The 21,499-nt window shown below is 37.6% G+C and overlaps 1 protein-coding gene across 4 annotated transcripts in view; it reads right to left on the bottom strand.

Moving 5' to 3' along the window:
* The window catches only part of TTBK2 (tau tubulin kinase 2), an 85,146-nt gene extending 64,018 nt beyond the window's left edge, over window positions 1–21,128 (bottom strand). For 2 of the 4 annotated variants that reach the window (XM_053945013.1, XM_053945016.1), the window contains exon 1: window positions 21,016–21,128. The gene's annotated coding sequence lies outside the window, so the exon portion shown is untranslated. Of the gene's footprint in view, window positions 1–11,391; window positions 11,471–20,194; window positions 20,278–21,015 lie in introns of those variants that run through there. The other 2 variants (XM_053945014.1, XM_053945015.1) reach the window with 2 other exon arrangements.
* Between the last annotated feature and the right edge of the window lie 371 nt (window positions 21,129–21,499).

The raw sequence follows: 21,499 nt of genomic DNA, 5'->3' as shown, positions 1-21,499 counted from the left end.
CTATTTCTTTTTCATATTATATTTACGCCTTTTTGCTTCAATTGGACATTACGACAGTTGAACCAACTCCAGATAAAACAGACCCCTCTGGAGAAACATAAATCTGGATTAGCTGAGGATCCAAATTTACATCCAATGAGAGTGGATTACGTGCCTGTAAAGGAGTGTTCGTTCAGAATACACAGCCTAAATTGGTTTAATTCAAACGAATGAAGGGAAACCAAATTAAGATTGTGTATTGTGAGTAACAGCATCCATCCTGCAATTTAATCAATTCAAATTCTACCAGTCATAGTTAATTCTCCCCTGCAGATAAGGTCAAAATTCTAAAAAGAACTAGAGCCATTTATGTGAACCCCTTAACATTACTAACCATGGATCACACTCACTGTACTTTCTAACAGAATTATCATAACACAGTCAGGAACAAAGACGAAACAAAAACCCACTAATGAAGGGGAAAAGGTGTATTTCCAAAATTACATGCTTAAAGCACATACAGTGGCTTTTCCCCTTTTCCACATTTTAACTCAAATGTTTGCTTCTCTTTCCACCACCTGCCATCGAAACATGGGTTGGTCTTGACAAATGAATTGTTCACTTCTATACTGGAACTTCAAAAGGGTTTATATCTTCCTGATATTTGCTTAAAACAAGTAAGGGTGAAATGATTCATCTCACCAGAGCAAAATCTAAAATCACAAGTAAAATTTTTGCTGAAGCTTTCAAACATGAGCAAAATTCATCACCTGTAGGAAAAATAGATGCTTTATTAAATCAAAGATATGACAGTTCAGAGTTTTTTGTTAATTCTGCTATCAGCCTTGACTTGATTCCTGATTTGATATTTAACTTTTTCTTTTTTTAATACATTTAAATTTACAATTTATAGTCACAACTCTGACAAGTATTTCTGAAAGCTATTAATTTGTGGATTCTTGAGCAGACTAACAGAACATCCGCAACTGGCCCAGAATGCAAAGGTCCAACATATACATTCAAAGAAAAACCCTGTATTTTAAGAATTGTTGTACAAGTCTATTACTGTGTGTCATATCTGCATGGCCAGGGTAACAAAATCTTCATTTGTACACAATTCCTCAATCCTATTCTAATACACTAATTCCTTGTTAAATCCTAGATCATTACAAAGCAACCATATCTATTCTGTATCATCAAAACCAGGTACTCAAAGCAATAAAGCACCAGGACCCATTGAACAGTCATGTATGGGAGGAAAAAGTTCTCTCATGAGCCTCTGAAGACAAAGTACTAAGCTCCTCCTGAAGCTTAATAATCAACTGCAAGCATTACAAACATGCTGAAGTCAAATTGAAGAATCTTCATTTTTTCCAAGACTTCAAGTAAAACAGAAGGATTCAGTGACAAATTTCAAGGCCAGAAGGCTTGAAATTGGTCCAAATCTTTACCTGATTGGACTACTTCATAACTTCAAACCCTTTCAGTGAATTAGCACACACTAATATGTAAGACTCCAAACATTCTTCACTGCTAATATGTTCCAGTATGTTTCTTTCCTCACAATAAACATAACTTGCTTTGTTTCAAGATTTAATACATTTAATTTTAACGTTTTACCACACAACTTGGTTATAGTTTTGGTAACCAAATTCCATTTCCAGTAATTTCACTTCATTTAAACATCTAAACATACTTTTTTTAACTTCCTGTAAATTAATACATTTAGCTTTAAGCCTTCCTTCACAGCCAGGGTCTTTTGTATGGTCCTCCTTCAAAACCCCTCTCCTTGCTCCACATTTTTCTTGTGGTATGAACAGCAACATTGAGTTAGAACATCCACACTGAATTAGACCCTATAATACCAATTCCTAATACAGAGAAAAGTGTTTTTCTTATTACTTCTTTGTGATAGAAGTCTTATTTCCCTAATTTAAGTCTGAAAATGCTTTATACTTTTGCTAAACCACAACACTATCAGATACTTATACACCTCCATCCTTACACTCAGGCATTGCTACAAGAATATGGTTTTTAAAGACCTTATTTACAATCTGATCTAGGCAGTTTCATTGTTCTGATGTGTTCTCTAATGGTCTTAACACTGGTATAATCTGCAAATCTGTTAATTATCTGTTAATTATTGATGTACTACAGTTTATAAATATCTTTATATTCCTTACTGAATAACAGATAATGTGTATTCTAGTAGTTGCAATTTATATGGAAGAAAAGGACATTACTAGAGATGACTACATTTAAAGGCCTTTTGGACAGATATAAATTATGCATTCTTTGGAGGTGGTTCTCAGGTCAAGATTGAAACTGAAATTTCTCTGAATTGGGAAGGATTTGAATTCAGGCTGTTTGGTCCATTCCAAATGTCACAGATGGATTAAAGACTCATAAAAGTAAATACAGTTGCATTTGTATTACTGAAATACATTGTTTTCAGCATAGCTCTTTAACAGGATACAATGTTGTTAACAATTTAAGAAAGCTCCAGCATGTTCTGTATTCTGCTGAAGCAGATGAATAATTAATGACACACAGTTAAGGTGCAAGCTTTCCCTTACTCATTCAGCAAATGAATCCTTTAGCAGTGCAGTTTTTTAGGTGGCAGTAAGGCCATTTTCAGCACAACAAACACCTCTTTACAATTCTCCTAAAAAAGTAACAGCCACTCTAATTGCAATATATCTCATAAAATTTTGTATTCACTAACTCATCAGTTTTCTTACCAGATCAGTTTGTCACTTCAGAGGAACTTTACAAGATAACACAACTACAATGAAAGACAATTAGCCCTCTGTCAAATTTATTTCCAGGTGAGAGGTCATGGAGTAACTAGGACAATTCAATGAGGATAGATTGTTCCATAACATAAGCCTCTGCTGGAAACTGATTGCAGTATAAAACAAGAACAGGTAAAGAAGCATTAGAGCTAATATCCAGAACAGTGTACAGACATCCATTATTGAAAACCCTTCTATCCACTTTCACTGATTTTAACTACACATTAGCCCTGCAAAAGATGATTTTACCCCATCCAAGTACACTAAGAGATTATATGGTATTTGAAAATCACAGTGCAAAATTTCCAGAAAAAAAGCAATTCTTTAATGTAATTTGTGTGCATGTATAGCCTAAAGTGAAGCCAACCTCTGCTTACCAGCCTGTATAGATGTTTAAATTCAGACCTAAGGTTGAGACAGCACAGACAAATTTGGTTAAATGGATGTATTGTAAGTTCCAGGACAAAGCAAGGGAGCACAGAAGATTACTTCTCTTCCATATAAAGGAATACACGTCCTGTTGCCTCTGCTATGGAATAGTATCAACCTTTTGCTATTAGGAACGCTCTGAGCATACTAGGAGCTCTACCTGCCTGCCTTCAGCTCATTCAAAAAACTAGTAAATTAACTAGAATCTACCTAAGATGGTTTCCATTTCCGTATTTTCTATTTTTAAGCAGAACTTAAGGAACAAAGAACATTTTAAAAGGCTAACATAAAGAGAAAATCAGGGTAGGAAATGTTCAAAGGTCCTAATTTCACCACATTTACAGTAAAATCCACTGTCTTAGAAAGGCTAAGAACATGTTCAAATTGTTAATTCTAGGGATAGAAATTATTTAAATTCCTCTATTTGACCATCCAAACTAGAAAGCCATCCTACAATTAAACCTGAATATTTTCTAAATACATTCATTAAAAGCTGGTGTTTTGAAAATGATCATTCACTGCATCAATGAGAAAACTGAATTTAAAACCTTGACTTAAATTTACAACTGTACTGGTTGTGAAGAAAATCTTTTTAAAAATTCAGAACTGATATCATCTTACATTTTCCTTTCTCAAGCACTTGGGTGCCAAAAATACTCATCACCATTTGCAGATTCCAGGTGTGAAAAGCTCCCAACTGCCTTGTGTGCTATTGCCAAAGAGTCTGTATTTCCTTCTGGCAACTTCTGCAGTTGTTATTACAAGGTGGTGATATTTTCTCAGTTGGAATATAGAGTTAAAAATATAACGTTTAGTTTCAAGTTTTATTTTAAAAAGATGCAAATTTCAAGCAACCACACTATTTTCAGTTTGCAAGAGAATTCAGTACCAAAATACTATGGAAACTCAAGGCAAAGTTTATCAAAGGAACGTATTACCTTTCACTAAACCAACTAATTCATGTAACAAAAACATACACATTTTAGGCACACAAAACCCTCCTCAAGTCAAAAACAATATTTACAACTGGAAAATTAATAAATTGGACTTAAAAGAATTTGCATTGAAGTAAACTTCAGTATTTCTTGATCAGACCAACTGAAATAAAGGGTGCTCTACATCTTGCCATAGAGAAAGGAAAGCATCTGCATGCACATGACAGGGAGAGATCATATGGTTGTGGCACCTATCAGAGAAACAGAATGTAATTTATTACCTATAGAAAACCAGAAAAATTCGGTCAGGGGAGAATTAGAATGAGTTATATATCAAAAACTTTATTTAATCCATGACATTTTTACCATGGTATTTTTCAGATGTGTGAGTTAATTTCCTAATTTGATTGGTCCCACTAGAGCACAAAGGCTTATGTCAGAAAAAGAGAAAGAACAGAAGTTAGCTGTAGAAAACAGGGAAAGGCTGGACAACTGTGTTGCTTTCAACTGAAACCAGTTGTTGAACGTCAACCTGAGGTGCAGAGCCTTTAATACTGTTGTGGAAAACTAACCCTTGGGGAAGTGAAATTCATTCTCAATTTTTTTCCCACATCTCCGAATACATTCCAAATCAAAAAGAGGATTGTGAAACCTTATTAATTACTCAAAAATTGATTTTAGAACCCTGAAACTGTCACTTGTTTCAAAAAGAAAAGCTGTATTTCTGTGTCATAGATTCACTAAGACTGTTGGGGTATTGACAACAAACCTAAACAGAACTAGAATCATGGATTTTTGCTATAAAAATTTGTTTTACTTCTCAAGTCTTCTTCAAAGAAACTTGAAAGTGGAAAGTCAGTTCTGCAATTACCTTAATTATACAAGGTTTTACAATAATAATTTTTTAAGATCCTAGGAAAATTTTCATCGTAGCAAAGTGGCAGTGAAGTGTAGTTTTGAACAAAGACAGCTTGAAGTCAAACAATTAAGATATTTTGATCAGTGGCACAATATTATAATATCAAATTAATTACAGTCTGGATTTATCAGCAAAATTAAAATATTTGCTTCCAGTTTTTTGAAATGTTGGAATAGCAAGTCATTCTCTTATGATAAACTCAGAATATTAATAATTCACCATTTATATTCCAAGGAATAACATAAATTGATCTTTTAAGATGCTCCAAAACTATTGACCTTTTGACTAGTAGTATCTATTATTTCATAAATCCATTTTCTCAGAAAGGAAAAATATAAATGCCCAGCACATGCATACAACACACAACTAGAGGAGACAAGAAGGCAAGCAATGCACTGCTCTGAAGAACTTCTTTCAAAGCCTATGAAACTTTTCAGAGTAGATACATAACAATTTACAGAGGAGAAGAGCTGCTGCTAAGAACTGTGTGAGAATGATGCAAGGGAATATACACAGCTAAATGCTTCATCCAAACAACTAAAGTTCAGGGCAAACTCTAATTATAAATGGGAATAACACTTAACTTTTTTGAAAATACAAGAAAATTGGCAGAGAAACTTTGACGAGATGTTCAGATAGACAGCATGTGAATAGTAAAATGTCGTCTGCACTGACAGCACTCAAGTGATCAAGAGGGCTGCCAGTGGCACAGAAGCAGCTCAGCTGGCAGCCACATGACTGCTCTCAAAGCATTGTGCTCAGCCTGCAGCACCAGCCATGAAGTGACCTGGACTCACTAACAAAACCTGAGCACTCTCTTGATATATCAGTGTATAAAGCACATCACAAAGACATGGTGAGTGAAGCCTGACTGCTTGCTAAGCAGAACAGGAAAAAGAACAGAGGAGAAGATCTTTTTTCAGTCTGTAATGTCTGATCTCTTAGCATCCTTATCTTCAGGGCACGTAACTAAATCTGCTGCAGTATTGTGATAAAGAGAGGACACTAGCTGTGGCTAGATAGGTATGTCATCTCCTTAAATACAGCTCTTAAATAAAGCTCTTCTTTTCCCCAATGTGTGAAATGAGGACAGCAACTACTACACCAAAGCAGGATGATTCCAAAAGAGCATAACTGATAGGAAGGTGGAACACGAGGGAGTCCACATTGTGCAGGACATCTACCAAACTCTGATAGGCCTCCTCAGTGAGGGGAAGGTACACCCATCCTGCCACACAGCACAGCAATCCCTGAAAGAGTTAAGGAGGAAAGACAAGCCATCACATTACAGTACCATCACATTTATGCAGTAACACCTCAGTTGTTCAAGGAGCATTGTACTTTTCAGCAGCAGATCAAGAATACTAAAAAAGTCGGGCACAAAGAGAAAATTAAAAACCACAGTGACATTCTTGCCAAGACCAATTCAACACTTCTGTCAACACCCCTAGCACCAGAGGGTAGGACACAGCCACATAAGTGGGTCCTTATGCACTGCCAAATGACAGGAGAGGTGGGAAATGGCTTGGTGCCTGGCTCTGGTGAAGGAAGGTGGCAGTAAGGCAGGTGAATAAACATATGATATATTGCCAGCAGAGCAGCACAAGTTACTACTTTATCTTCAGTTTGGCATGGCTGTAGAGAGAGGTTCTGTACAGTGCCAGGAAGTCTCTTTTGTTCACAGAATATTCCACAATGATCACATGGCAACATCAAATCTACAAGTACAATACACAACAACAAAGGAGACAGGTATATCTCATCTAAGACTGCGTATCCAGTTTGTCCCTAAAAAATATTGGTGCTGGAAACTACAAAGGTACAGGAGCTCCAGTCAATAATGTGGCTTGGTATGCACTTGTTTTATAGCTGCAGTTGAAGGTGGCTCCAAGCAGCAGTGATTGAAACTTGAGCTCCTAATCCAAGGTCCTTCAAGGTTTGAAATGGAAGGCAGGTATTAAAGAACCAAAATGGAACTTTGGCAAAGGTATTTAAAGTTGGAACAAATCCAAAAATATCAACTTAATTTGCAGCAGAAAAAAAAATTAGGTTAGACAGGAGAAAAGCAGATAGCACGGACAGCTAATCAGAAGAGGAGACAGGCTGCATCAGATTAAAGATGCACCTAGTCCAATCTTCTGTCCCTGACTATTGCCAGCAGCTGATGTCTAGGGAAAAATACAAAGACACAGAAAGCTTATGATCACCCTTGCCAGAATATTTTCTGGGGATATAGCAAGCTGGGACACAAAACACAGAGTGCCAAGGATGGTATTTAAGACTTTTTTTGTCTCCAAGTTCATCAGAACTTTTCTAAGCCATGAAAATTTTACTACCCGTAACACTCGTAAAGAAAATTGTAACCTAATTCCATGCTGTGGGAAGCACATCTTTGTTTCCAGTTTGTCTTTTGCTAGTCACATTTGAGGTTCATTAACCCTTGTACAGGAAGGCAGTGTATAGTTGCTCCCCGTTCGCCTTTCAGTCCTACACAGGGAATATACCCCTACCATATGCCTCCTCATTTACATCTTCAACTATTTGGTCTTTCACTGATTTTGATCACCACCTGTGTGCTTTTTCCAGTTCTATTATATCCCCTCTGAGATGTGGAGACCAACATTGATAGTAAGCACTAACCTGTTATTTTCACAGAACCTGCAAGACCACCAAAAGAATGAAGTTCACCACTGAACATTTTTAAATTATTTATCCTATGTGAACTGCTTTATGATAATTTTCATTCATTATTACCTCAGAGTAGCAAGGTCTTTCTCCAATTCTTCTGTCTTCATACCAGCTAATTTTAATACTCTTGTATCACCAGACTATGTAATTTGAGTATTTGCATCTTGTCTAGATCATCTGTAAATATACAGTACAGCACAGGGAGCTACCCTTTTTAGGCTGATGAGTTATCATTTATTAAGATCAATATTTTCACTCAGGCTCCATTAAAAAATATTTTTGCACAAAGTGTTCACATATAGAAAACCTGACTCATCATCTTCCATCTGGATCATTAACAGCTCTGCTTTCAAATTTGGAATGGATTCCTTGGGTAGCTAAACACAACGCTCCCTCAAAAGAAGGAGACAGACTGGATGGGACCTTGAACAACCTGGCAACTATGGCAGGGGTTGGATCTAGATGATCTTTAAAGTCCCAATCCAAACTATTAAAGGGAAAATTAAGATGAACTGCTGGGTGACTTGGTTCTGTGTGTGTACATATAAAATTATGTCTATCAGGAAAATAATAACTAACTGTTATTATTAAACACATGAACATATGCTAACTGTTCATTAAACACATGAGAAAGTATTAGCAATCAAGAATAAGATCTTGTTATTATGATATAAGAAATAAGAAATATTGTAAGTAAATATTCAGTAAGAGAAGAACCAAATGCTAAATAGCATTTGACTGCTAAATAGCAGTCAAAAAAAATCTAATCTTAGGAATTCAGACAAAGCAGATGACAATATAAAGATCATGTATATATCCATGGTTCATCTAATATCTTGACTATAACTAATATCTTAACTAATATCTTGAGTATTGTGTACAATTCTAGCCCTTCCTATCTCAAACAAGATAATCAGGGAAATCAGGGATACAGACTAGCTTCCACATGAAGTAATGACTTACAATTTTTTTCAAGGAATGATGGGAAGTAGAGAGGAGTACTTGACAGAGGTCTACAAAATCATTAGGGACATACAGGGTATGGCTAGGAATCAGCTATTTATGATGTCATTTAATAAAGCAACAAAAAAAACCATCAAAATACGTCAGCAGGAGCCAGACTCAGAGCAAACTAATCTGTGCGACTTCTTGTGGAAGGATACTGTGAATATTAAAGTTTACAATGGTTCAAGTGAACAACAGTCAACTACATGAAAAAGTACTGTGCATTACTGAAAATACATATTAAGCATATTTAGTGCAAGAAGTCCCTTACTAAAAAAATGGAAAATAACTAGAGGGAAGTATAATTTATGTTATCTGTGATTTTGTACTTTTCCTTAGGCATCCACATATGACTACTGTTGAATACAGGTCTTTACTCTACTCCAGAATTTTACATTCATACATTATGTTTGGGAAGATGGAGAGAGGGCAGAGAAATTATGCTCCCTGTAACAACATAAATTCAAATTATTTGAACTGATAAGATGCAAGTCAAAATATTGTGCATAATTTTCTGTCAGTTACTTGAAAGAAGCTACCACCCTTAAACTTTTGAATAGCCAGCTGTTGTGGGAATGGCATCACAAAGCAAAACCATTCAACTCAAGTAAACTCTTCTTTTCTGGCACTTATGTGAAGTTATCTTGAAAAGAAAATATTATAAACACTCAGGAACTCCAAATACCATTTGTTCTATCGCTTCAACTTCTATTTTACACATTCTCCCTTCCACTTTGTGTTGGATTTAGTGCTGTCTCAGTGTTTCCATACGGATTTTCTTCCCTCTATCTAACTTCAGAAAATACTTGGAATGCCTCTAATCTTTATGCTCAAATAATTTGACAGTTTGAATGCAGAGAACCAATATATTAATACACATTCCCTAACCTCAAGACTATCTCCATCTTAATAAAGTTGGTGCAAGACACCCAGGGTCAGAATTTTGACAACGAAAATTCACAAAATACATTTTAATTCACTGACAGTCAGATACAGCAATGTTACAGTTTGAATAGAAAGAAAACTTTAATGTAAAAACTGGTTGTTACTTCTGGCAGCTGCAAAATATATGACAGCAATTTTTATATAGGTGACAGGACAAAAATTTTAGACTGCTTAATGTCTGAGCTTCAAGAGAAGCAAATGTATAAAAACCCTCAACAAATGTGATTTTTGTATCTACTTTGTTACTTCAATGAACTCTCAATACTTTGTCTAATTTACAAAAAAAATTATATCTCTTATGAGTAGTCATAAACAATTGCTGTAAAATAACTGGAAAGACTTGTGACTCTCTTTCCACAAATAAGTTACCATGTAAAACTGATGAAAAAAAACCAAGAATTTCCATAATTTTGTTGCTACTTGATACAATATTCATATCTCTTAACATTCTTTTCACTTTTTAAATGGTTTTGGTTGGATATTCCTCAATATAATTTCCTAAGGAATCTTTGAATTTTAACTAAATTCTAATATTTTCTACCTTTCCTATAGAAAACACATTACAGGCAAATGCTGACTACATCCAATACCATGAAAGCTTGCTTTGTTTTGGATTAAGGCATTTTTTCCCTCATTTCATTCAGCACATTTATACCTATTTATGATAAGGTGCTACTTGCATACAAGAAAGAATTGTACAAAGATTTCTACATTGTTTGCTAGAGAAGTGATCACACACTTTTAGTGACATAGAACTTCCTTCCCCAAGGAGATGAGGCTTTTACCACATCATTAAATATTTAAAACCATACAAGACCCTACAGCATGCAGAAAAAAACAGGGGAAAAGTATGCTTTTTAATCCATTTGTTGGTCACTATCAGTTGTCAAGGCTGACAAAAGGACAATCTGTTCCTGGAAATTTTGTTGAGCTGGTAGCTGGTGATAGGAACAAGAGAAGAGATTCAAGTTTCAGGTGCATTTTCAGAAGTTTCTATTAAAGTGTTGATGGCTGCAGTATTGAATTGCAAAAAGTGTTTTTAATTTGCTTCCATCCAATAGATTTGTTTCAGTCTGGCAGCTAGTAAATAAGATTTCAATAACCACTAACAGTTATTCAGTAATAATTTTAAAGCTGAAAATTAAAAAAAAAATATAAGAGAGGCTTACATTTACTTCTAAGAAAAAAAAGCACTCATGGATAGAGCAATAGTCATATTCTCAAACTATTAGAATAGTTCAATCAACTAGCTAGAGATTTCTTTTTTGTGTGCGTGCAAACTAAAATTGCCGTGCATATGGTGATACATAAGAAATGAAGCAAGTTTATGAAAACATGCCAAGGATTTAAAAAAACACAATTCATAGAAATTACTTCCCATCACCATGTTTAGATGACATACAATTCACACACACGAAGCCTAAATAAACAAATCCTCTGGTTTTGCCTTTAATACATCTACAGCTGCCTCCTTCCGGTTCCCTTACGTTTCACTCTGCTCTAGCCTTTTGACCTCACACTACACAGAACAGCAGCCATGTCAAGAAATCCCAGCTCTTGCCTGAGAGCCATGCAAGCAGCACAGCAGAAGGGCATCCAAACCTCTCACCAGAAAGGTGAAAAGGAAAAGGAATTAGGAAAAGGAATTAAATGGGAAAAGGGGAGAGAAGGAGGAAGGTGCTACATGTTCAAATACCTTCATGCTTCTCTCACATTTCTTGTTTCTACTGCCTCATAATTGCTGAGGTGGCCATCAAAGAACTTCTCTGTTCAAGATGCTCAGGTATAACTGCATCAAAGCAAAAATTAGTTCAGGGTAGCAGTATTATAAATAATACTATGTTTCTGATACGCTAACATACTTTTTTATAAAGAATATGACACAACACACTTTTTAATACATATATATATATACATTACATGTATATGTGTTTTTATGATATACACATATATGCATACACATTTACATATCTATTCCATGTACACTACACATTATTTTTACAGAAATGCAGAACTTTGTATCAATGAGAATTCATGTCTTCAACCATAACTACTTTAAAAAATGGCAGCAAATTTGGCAATGTAGCTACATATAGATTCAAATGAATATGGCCTAACACTTACCAAATGGGTATGATATTTTTTAAAGTGAATTACTACAGTAATGGGAGAGGGGTATGTTTAATAACAATAATTTAAACCAGTGCTATCACTGATCATCTTTACAATATCAAAAAAAAAATTTTAAAAAAAGTGGTGTGGACAAAAAGACAGGACACAGGACTTTGTGCATCATGGAGAAAAAAAAATTAAACTAATATTTCCAATAAGCTGGAAGTTGTTTATAGATGTTATGTGTTACTTTCCAGATTCATCTTTGGAGGCTGTTTTATAGGATTCTCTTGAGGTGCTTTGTGAAAGTTGTTAAGCTACAGGTAGAATGTTTTTTGCCTTTTATACACTTTTATACACAAAATTCATCGTAATGTACAGTGAATGCCAATGCACTTACAGAAGTTCCTTACTTGTGGGTGGTATAGGTGCATTTGGCATCATTTGGACAGCAAAGAATCTGGTCTCAATGATGAATTTAGCATGACTGGAGATATGAGAAAGCCAGCAGCTGTGGCTCAGGGAAAACTTTCATAGTAGAGTATTTTCCTGATATAAGCAGCAAAGGCATACAGGTTATCTGTGCAAGTCCCAGGATACAGTGATAGGAGAAAACGAGACGCTGCTGTCAGCGGCAGCCCCCTTTGGGTACCGAAGCAGTTCAGCGCTTGCCGGCCGCCTGCGCGGCTCTGGGAAGCAGGGGCAGCAGCCCTGTGCTGGCCGGGCGGCTCAGCACCTTGGCCAGCTCCAGCCGGGCAGCAAGCGGGGCCAGGCCGGCACGGCAACCTGAGCCCCGCCGCTGCGCCTTCCAGGGCACCACAAATATTAGTGAGATGCTACCAGGTCAGACAGGTTGAGAAGGACGCATTTGAATAACTTGTATCTTAATAGGAATTTTTAAGGATATCTCTGATTTAAAGGTTCCTGAAACATAGAACACTCCAAAAGATAACTGACGTTAAAGTTTGGAAAGGATGAATGAAACTACTTTGGTAACTATGGGCCATCAGCTGGACATCAATTCCAGACAATTAATAATTCACTAATAAAGGATTCACAAATAAAGAATTAAAGGAAGACACTATAGCTACGGCCATTCAATTAAGTTCCCCTTCCTATCAAACTAACTTTTACTATGGCATTACAAGTTTGGCCTATAAGAATAATAGTTATTATGGAACTTCTACTTCTGTAAGACATCTAAGTTTATATCACACAGTACAGTCTCTTTCTGCCAGAAAATCAATAGATCATACATTAAATAATAGGTCCCAAAATATAACTATAAGTGAACTGAACAAATATCTCTCTAAATGCTCCGATAGGAATCAATTTCTTAATACTGAAACATTTTTTACTCAGGAAAAAACGATGAAGTTTGTAGTTGATACTGAGATCAGAAAGTGATAAGGGACAAACGGTATCAACAGGTTACACAGACAACAATCAAACTACACGCGTGCCAACTTACATAAAAGAAGACATTATCCATCAAGGACCAAAGAATAAATGGAAACATAACCTAACACGATGCAGTAATCGGTTACTTCTGATATATACATTTGCTGCAGTACTAAAGTTATGACAAGTATGGATGAATAGGCAAATAAATACTAAGAGAGATCATAATACCTCTCTATCCTCATTGTAGGATTGCTGCTACAATATTATATCCCGTTCTGGTGTCCAAAATTATGAAGTTCAGTTCCTTCAGATTATCTAATAGAAATTATTTTAATCAAAGAAATTACAAAATATCTTCATTCTGACACACAACTCATACAAGTAAAAGGTCAAATCTTTAGATTCCTTAAATGCATACGAATATCTCCAAGATCTTTAGTTTTCATTAATAAAGATACTCTACTAATAGAATCCTTCATTAACTCTTTCAGTGGATCCCTCATTATTGACAATTCTTAAAAGACACCACAGTGATTTTCTACACTATATGCTACTACTGCTAGCACACATAACTCAGGGAAGTCCTAGGAAAGCTGATTTTACGCATAAAGTTAGCCTCAATAATCACAATTACCTTGGTCTTCACACAGTCAGGTTGAGTTAAGTGATGAGGCTTTTGTCTTTGAAAGTTAATTATACAAGCATATTTCATTATGAAAATACAATTATCCTAGGCATATTTAGTTTGCTGGGACTGTCTTAAGTTCAGAAAAAAACATTCCAGGGATCAGCTGAAAAAATAAAACATGGCAGAACAATGAGGCATGAAAATCAGTAAGTTTATGTATTATAAACATGGGGGTCAAGAGACTCAAAAATTATAAGAATTTCCTACACATCACAAGAGTGAACAGTGCACAATCAGATTTTAACTATCTTCCAAACAAATGTACAGTTATTCCTACAAACAAAAGAGCAAAGTTTCTCAGAAACATTTACATGCTTTCAGTTTATCCCTTAAATAATAGAAAGCATTGCATAAGAGTGTTACATGTTTTAGGAAATATTTGCTGTATGTAAATAAAGACATTAAATTCCAAATCTCTCCAAATTAAAGACTGGGCTAAAAAAATAATCCTGATTGTATTGTTGACTTATAACCTGCCATATTTGTACATTTTAAATGTTTGAACACTTGATCTTTACAAATAATTTGTCTAAAACTAGAAATTTTACTTCAGATTGACTGAGAGGAGATTTAATTTGGTATGGATACAGATATGGAAACAGTTACACATGACACCATTACAGCAAAGTGTAATAACTCTACATTGATAGCAGTATTCTCTAAATTATTGAATTTACATAAAAGAAATACAATTCTATTGACACAAGTTGTAAGAATTTTCCTTTTTTTTTTAAATACCAACAGTCATTACATTTGCTTGGAGCATACTAAGTTTTAAACTGTGGTGAGAGACTTCTGAATTTTGAAATCATTATTTAAACAACAACTAATTTCTACTCTATAAGAGCATAATGTGGATACACAATCATATGGCAAGCAGGGTTATGGGACTTCTAATGAGAAACAGGAAATACTCAATGATATGGGTGAAATCTGTACACAGTCTGATTTTTTTTAGTAATACCAGAAGCTAGAATAGAAATAATACAGTTAAGAGTAGTAATAACTACATTCAAGACCAAGATTCAGCTTTTATGTGTTTCAGAGCAAGGAATATACAAGCACTTTACAATATGTCTACACCAAATAAGAGCAACATCTACTGCATGGCTACTCATATGTCAGCCACAGTCCTGATTTAGACCATAAATCAATTTTGTCCAAACCTTTACTCCAGGAAAAAGAAATATTTCAGTGAGCCATTACATGTTGATGCAGGGCCTCACAATAGAATTGAAGTATTAACTGCCAGTTCCAACAAGCCAGACAAAGTACAGCTGCTCCCTGATTACGAGGGGAAAATTGACTGATCAAGGAAAGATATATACAGAAGCACTACCACTTGACTGAGGTATCCTGGGCTCAGAATTAATGAAATATATCAGAACAAAAGGAAGAAATGTCCAGCCTGAAATTAGCATCCTGCCCAAATTTCCTTCAAATTAACAGAGAAGTGCACCATCACCTCAAAGCAGCCTTTCACATAAAATGTTTCTCTTGTGTCCTCCCTGAACTGACAATAGGCAGGAAAACCTGTCAGCTGAGCATGCAGGCTACAGTAAACGAAAGGATCTGGTTATGACTACCTCAGCTATGCATTCAGGCTGAAGTTGCACATAACAGCATGACCTAGCAAGAGTTACAAACAGACATCAGCCAAAAAACAATACAAACAACTCCATTTTTACAATCATTCTCTGCCAAGTTAGTGAGTTGACTCAGTGTAGCTCAGAGATCAATGGGCACTAGAAAAGGCTCAGGCAGAGAACATAATTTTCCATTTAAAAGCAGTAGCCAACTGTTAGACTGGTTTAACAATAATGTGCATTTTCATCTGCAGGAGCTAACATGTGAAAAATATTCTTATATCTATGTACATCCATAAATAAATAACAAGTATCACCAGACAGTCAATAATGGAGCTTCTTTCCCGCACACATCTCCTTTTCTGTGGGAGGGGGTAAACCCTTTACTAGGGTTTGCTCCTCAGCTTCAGCATCACTTTCTTAGTTCTTGGCTGGTCAAGACAAGACCTGACTGGCTTAGCTAGCACATTGCTCCCACAAGACCAGTCAATCCTTTCTTCATACTAATCTATCCTGTGATTCTTCCAAGATTTTTCTCTAATCAGATTAATTATTCAACAGGCTTCCTCACTGGATACACTGTCTTGCTCAAAACTGCAGAATTGTAATTTCACCCAAAACCATCATGATTATCACAATAATCTCTAGATCTTAACGAAAAAGCACAAAACATCACACAGAAAAAGAACAGTGATCCAATGTCAATTCCTCTTCTTTAACTCTCAGAGTGCAGTATGACAGTTTGTTCTAGGCTGACTTGACTCAGGGAATTATACTTTGATTTTATTTATAGACTACTGCAGATGGAAAATCAAAGCACCACATATGAACAGGGCATTCAATTCAATCAAATTCAAGAAATAGCACAGTCATTCTTCTTCTGATACATTTTCTATCAGTTAATAATGCCCATTCTAGATCGATTAAGCTCAAGAGGCTGATAAATTAAAGACAAGACAATAATTATTTCAAGGCAACATATAACTCAAGAATAAAAATACATTCTAAAAAGTCACCAGTTTGATGCTGAAAAGTATATTCTATTTACAGATCACTGCCTCTTTTTTTTTTAATTCTTCAACACTGCAAAGCTAGAGTCATACTTCATATGCTCGAAGTCACACTGCTTGCCACGAGTGGCATTTGAAGCATTACTTTGGCAACAAGTAAACTTGACAGCTACAAGACACATCCTGCTGATACACCACATAACCAAGCAATCTAATTCTTACTATGTTGAACAACATTATATAAAATAAGTGTTGTTAAAACCCTCACAAAACTAGTACTATGAGACAGAGCATGACAGAAGCAACAAATACTGTCTAAGAATTATCTGGGAAGTGACAGAGCGCAGAATGAACCCGCTCTTAGAATCAATAAGCAGTTGTTGACTGAAGGCAATTCCCAACTACTAAAAAGACACAAGTTCTGAAAGCCAAGATCTCTCCTAACTGCAGATAAGTCTTGTGGAACAAATTTTGTATAACTTCAGCTGGGAGAGAACTGTATCAAAAACATAATAAAATTATTTCTATATAAACAGACCAGGATGACACAAAACCTGATTTTTTACGTTTCTCTGAATGTGAGCTCCACATTAGTAACCTGTCCCTGCAACAAGTAATAAGTCCTTTTGCAACACCCAGACAGAAAAATATGGCTACATATTAAAGAGACTTGACATCCTCTACAAGCTCTCAAAGCAAGTTCAGCATATTTTACTCTTCCTTTATACATCAGATAGCTTTGTACTGGAAAGAAAATAACTCTCCTCATCAGTACCATCAATGACCTGGCAAACTTAATCCATGAAAGAGGCCTTCAACTCTTCCAACTACTACTTGCACTGAAATGCAAAGCTAAGCTACATACACACATTTCTCCAAAAGGAAGAATTAGTGAATGGACTTCCTCATCAGTGCAGTTCTTAATAATTGATTAATCTCTTCAGATAAAAAACAACAGCATGAAATAACATTTGAGTGATGCAATTCTGTGATGAAAAGTTCTCAAACACACAGGACAAAAAACACAGAAAAACATGCCTGAACATAACAATAAAAATATTTTAATTTTTTTAACAAAATAGTTTTGTTAAAAACACTCAAGACTTCTTCAGTTTCTCAATCTGCCCTCCTTTCCTCATCCCTCTCAAATTCTCCCTTTCCTCATCCCTCTCAAATATCTTTCCGTTCTCCCCAAAAACCTTCTCAAGCTTTCCAGGATTCATTTCCATTAATTGAAAAATAATTTTGAAAAAAAACCTGCTCAAAAGTTATGATTTGTACAACATCTCAAAAATGGGAAAAGAATTCTCAACCAGATCAAGAGGTAAAGTGTCAGAAGGCCAGACTTTTTTGCTTGAATTTTCCACTAGTTAGGTTGCAAGACTAGTGACTTATAAGCTCATACAGAGAATGATAAGACTATAAATTTAAATGATTAAGAATGGCATCTCAATTTCACAAGCAGCTTAAAAAAAATCCAAGTTACTAGATCCTGTCAAAAGCACACTACTAAGCACCTGGCAGTGAAGCAAGGAGAGGGGAGTATTCTGACTCTAAAATTTCAATAAATAAATAAAATTGTAAAGGATAAGAAAAGACTAGATGATATTTTAAAGAAGGTATTATGAAAGAACATACAAGATATAGTTAATAAAATCCACATTAGATAGTACCCAATATTTCTCACAAAAAGAGTGAAGCCAACTTCCCTCTTTTATTCTGCCACTGCATGACAGAGAATACAGTACAAGCATTAGAGCACTCTACTTGTGCATGGAAAGCAGAAAAATTAAACTGCTCTATTTAGTTGTATCCAACTGAAATAGTTTTTATCTCCCACTCAATTAATTCCCACTCAAGTACCCTAGATACTATACTCTTAAACAGAAAAAAAGCCGAGTAAAAGATTTGAAAAAGTTTCTTTCACCCTAATCCTGAACAAGAAGTCAAGTTCATAACAAGAAAATTGTAAACACACGTGAGCTGTACCTTTTGAATTCCTTAAGATAAACCTTATATTTTGGCAATTTTGCATGTTTTAATTCTTGCCCACCAATACTTTAACAATTAGCTCTTCAGACTGATCTGCTAGATCCTTTGCACAACTCACTGCTCTGAGAAATCAGTCAAAGGAAGCTCAGGTTTCTTGAGGTGAGAGTGTTTTCACAGAACGAGGGAGGAAGGACAGTGGCTGGTCCATGCACCACAACGCATCCCTGGGAGATCACGACAAATCCTGGGGTCTCGTACTGAAAAGGCAGCTGTTCCTCCTCCCCTCCAGCCTAACACAAAGGCTTTGTGTAGTGCTTCCCCAGAGAAAAAGAAACAGACAAGGCAAGACACAGGAATACACAGAAACTGTCAATCTCCTTTCTAAAGTACCAATTCATTCCCACTAAATAAACAAGCTCTTACTAAAACAGAAAACACAGTAGTATATTAATATACCATATACTGCAACTTCACACACTAAACAAATGCTTAACCTTCTGTACACAAATATCTAGCACTGGCAGAAACTGATCATTTAGAAGCCAGTTTTGAACAAGGAAAACCCCACTCATCTCTCATCTGTCATACTCAAAAATCTTCTTGATATAATCAGCCATACTGAGAAAAGCTTCTCTGGAATTTGTGCTGTTAGAAGTATCAGAGCCTGCAGTATGCAGCAGCAGTACAGTGACTACACTAAACATAAGCAACGTCACGATATTCCAGTCACTCAATTTGTTCTTCTCATTCTAATCTCATCCTTCCCAAACAGGAAGTTTTAAAAGATGCTGAGCTTCAAGTAAATAATGGTACATCGGGAATATATTCGAGAATAACAAAGTAATTTTTACGGATAATTTGTTCCATCTTCACGTTTTTTACACTGTATCTTGATGCACTGTTTTCAAAGTAACTTTTGACAAATGACTACTCATACTACTGCAGTCAAACTTTCCTGTATAGAATTTCATTGACGGGCCAAACAATACTTCTGGTTTAACAAGTTAAGAAAGTTCTACTACTTTGTTAAACATAATTCACCTCGTAAAGCAAATAAATCATCATCAAGAAAGCATTCAGGACAATATTAACACAGAAGAAAAATGCTGGGTATCTTTGTATCATGAATTCATACAATTAAGACTTCAAAAAACATTACCAAAATCAAATAAGAGCAGCAAAATAAGTCTTAACCTTTTTTTTCCTCAGCTAAAATGAACTAACATCCCTGCAAGCATAGCTAGCATATGTTTAACAAAGGCATGGCATTAACTCTGCAGAATGCATTTTAAAAATATACTAATTTTTTCCAGAGCCACAACACAGAAACTAACCACACACTTTAAGGCTAACAAGATACTTAAATAAATAGAGTATGATTTATTTTAAGGTTCTCAACATTCCTGCAATATAGTTTACTAATTCAGAACATTTAAGCTGAGATTACACTGGTTCTACACATAGAGTATAACTAAGAAAGCCACTACAGGCTATTTTATAACTCATTTTCTATAGCCCTTTCCAGCTTAATTACAAATACAGCAGAAGGTTCTCAAAATGCTGTGGTATACTCCAGGGTCATTCCTTTGTGTCCATCTGCCTCCGCCCCCACGATAATACATCAATATTATCATTATTTGCACTCCCACCCCCACTTACACTAGCAGTTGTTTCCAACTGCTCTGGCTCACAGCAGAGGGTACAAACCTCGTAGCAAGCTTTGTCCTCTCATTGCTTTTGCTCTAGAGTGACAACAGAAGCCTAAGGATGCCGCTGCACTCCAGAGATCATCTGTAGACTTGGGAACCAGGCGCTTTCCCACTTCCTCTTTGTGAAGCTAAAAGTACGTGCAATAACGTATTTTTAACGCCGTTCCACACGCAGTTCGTGCTGCCCTGAGCGCCGTGGTGCGCGCACCCGCGGCCTAGCCAGGCATATCTGTATGCACGGATCGATGCAAGCGCCGCTAATGGCTCCAGCACTTAGAGCGCCAGGCGACAGACAGCCCGCTTCCCATCCAGCCGTGCCCACACAGCAGCCGTCACACGCATGCCACAACCCAGAGCTGGAAATATAGACGCAGCTATTTTAAAACAGGGATCTTTCGCCGTCAGAACACGTAAATTTCTGTACCATTTGCCTTCTTGCAGCAAGTGGGAGGGACAAAAAAAAAAAAAAATCTCGTGCCTATAAATCTGAGTTCTCCGTAGAGGCCGGGGCAGCGGTGACTGCTGCTGGAGCCCACCAGACCTGCCGACCTTAACTCCACGGCGGGGATCGCCCCGTTCTGCCCCACTGGAATAAGCCCTTCCCGGGGCGGGCCGTGCCCCGCGGAGCTCCCGCGCCCGGCAAACTCCCTCTCCCGCGGGGACAGAAACCGCGACGCGGCTCCCACGCAGCAGCCGCTGGGGCCGGGCCGGCAGCCGCCGGAGCCCGCGGGCCGCGCCCCGCCGAGGCGGCCGGAGCGCCCGCGGGGACGGGGCGCGGGTTAACGGCGGCGGCCGCGGCGCAGCACCGCGAATCCTCACCTGGAACGGGGCCGAGGCGGCGGCTCCTCGGGGCGGCGCGGCGAGTCCCGGCGGCGCCCCCGGCCCCACAGGGGATGGTGTGCGCGGCGCGGGGCGGGGGCTACAGCGGCGCCCCCCGGCCCAGCCTCCGCCCCATGGCGTGCGGCGCGGTCTCTATGGCGACTGCAGAGCCGGGCCGGCCCGCGGGGAGGGGTAACGGCAGCGCGCAGGCGGAGGGCGCTCAGCGGGTCACGGGGCGGCTCGCAGCGCTCTCCATGGGGGTTGAGCCCCTCGCCGCGGCCGCCGCCATCCCTGCGGCAGTGCCGGCCGGAGCCCGGCCGCGCTCGCCCGCGCCGCCGCCCCCGCGCTCGCCCTTCCTCGGCCGCGGCGCCACCGAGCCCGCTGTCCCCGGGGCACCGCCCACATCCCATTTCCGGAGTCGTGATTGGGCAGCTGCCGCGATTCCTCACGGGCGATTGGCTCTCAGCGCGGTCGATCAGGGCGC

Source organism: Vidua chalybeata, chromosome 6 (genome assembly GCF_026979565.1).
Source record: "Vidua chalybeata isolate OUT-0048 chromosome 6, bVidCha1 merged haplotype, whole genome shotgun sequence".
NCBI lineage: Eukaryota > Metazoa > Chordata > Aves > Passeriformes > Viduidae > Vidua > Vidua chalybeata.
Note: the sequence above shows the minus strand (reverse complement) of the source record. Positions and strands in the feature narration are given on the sequence as shown.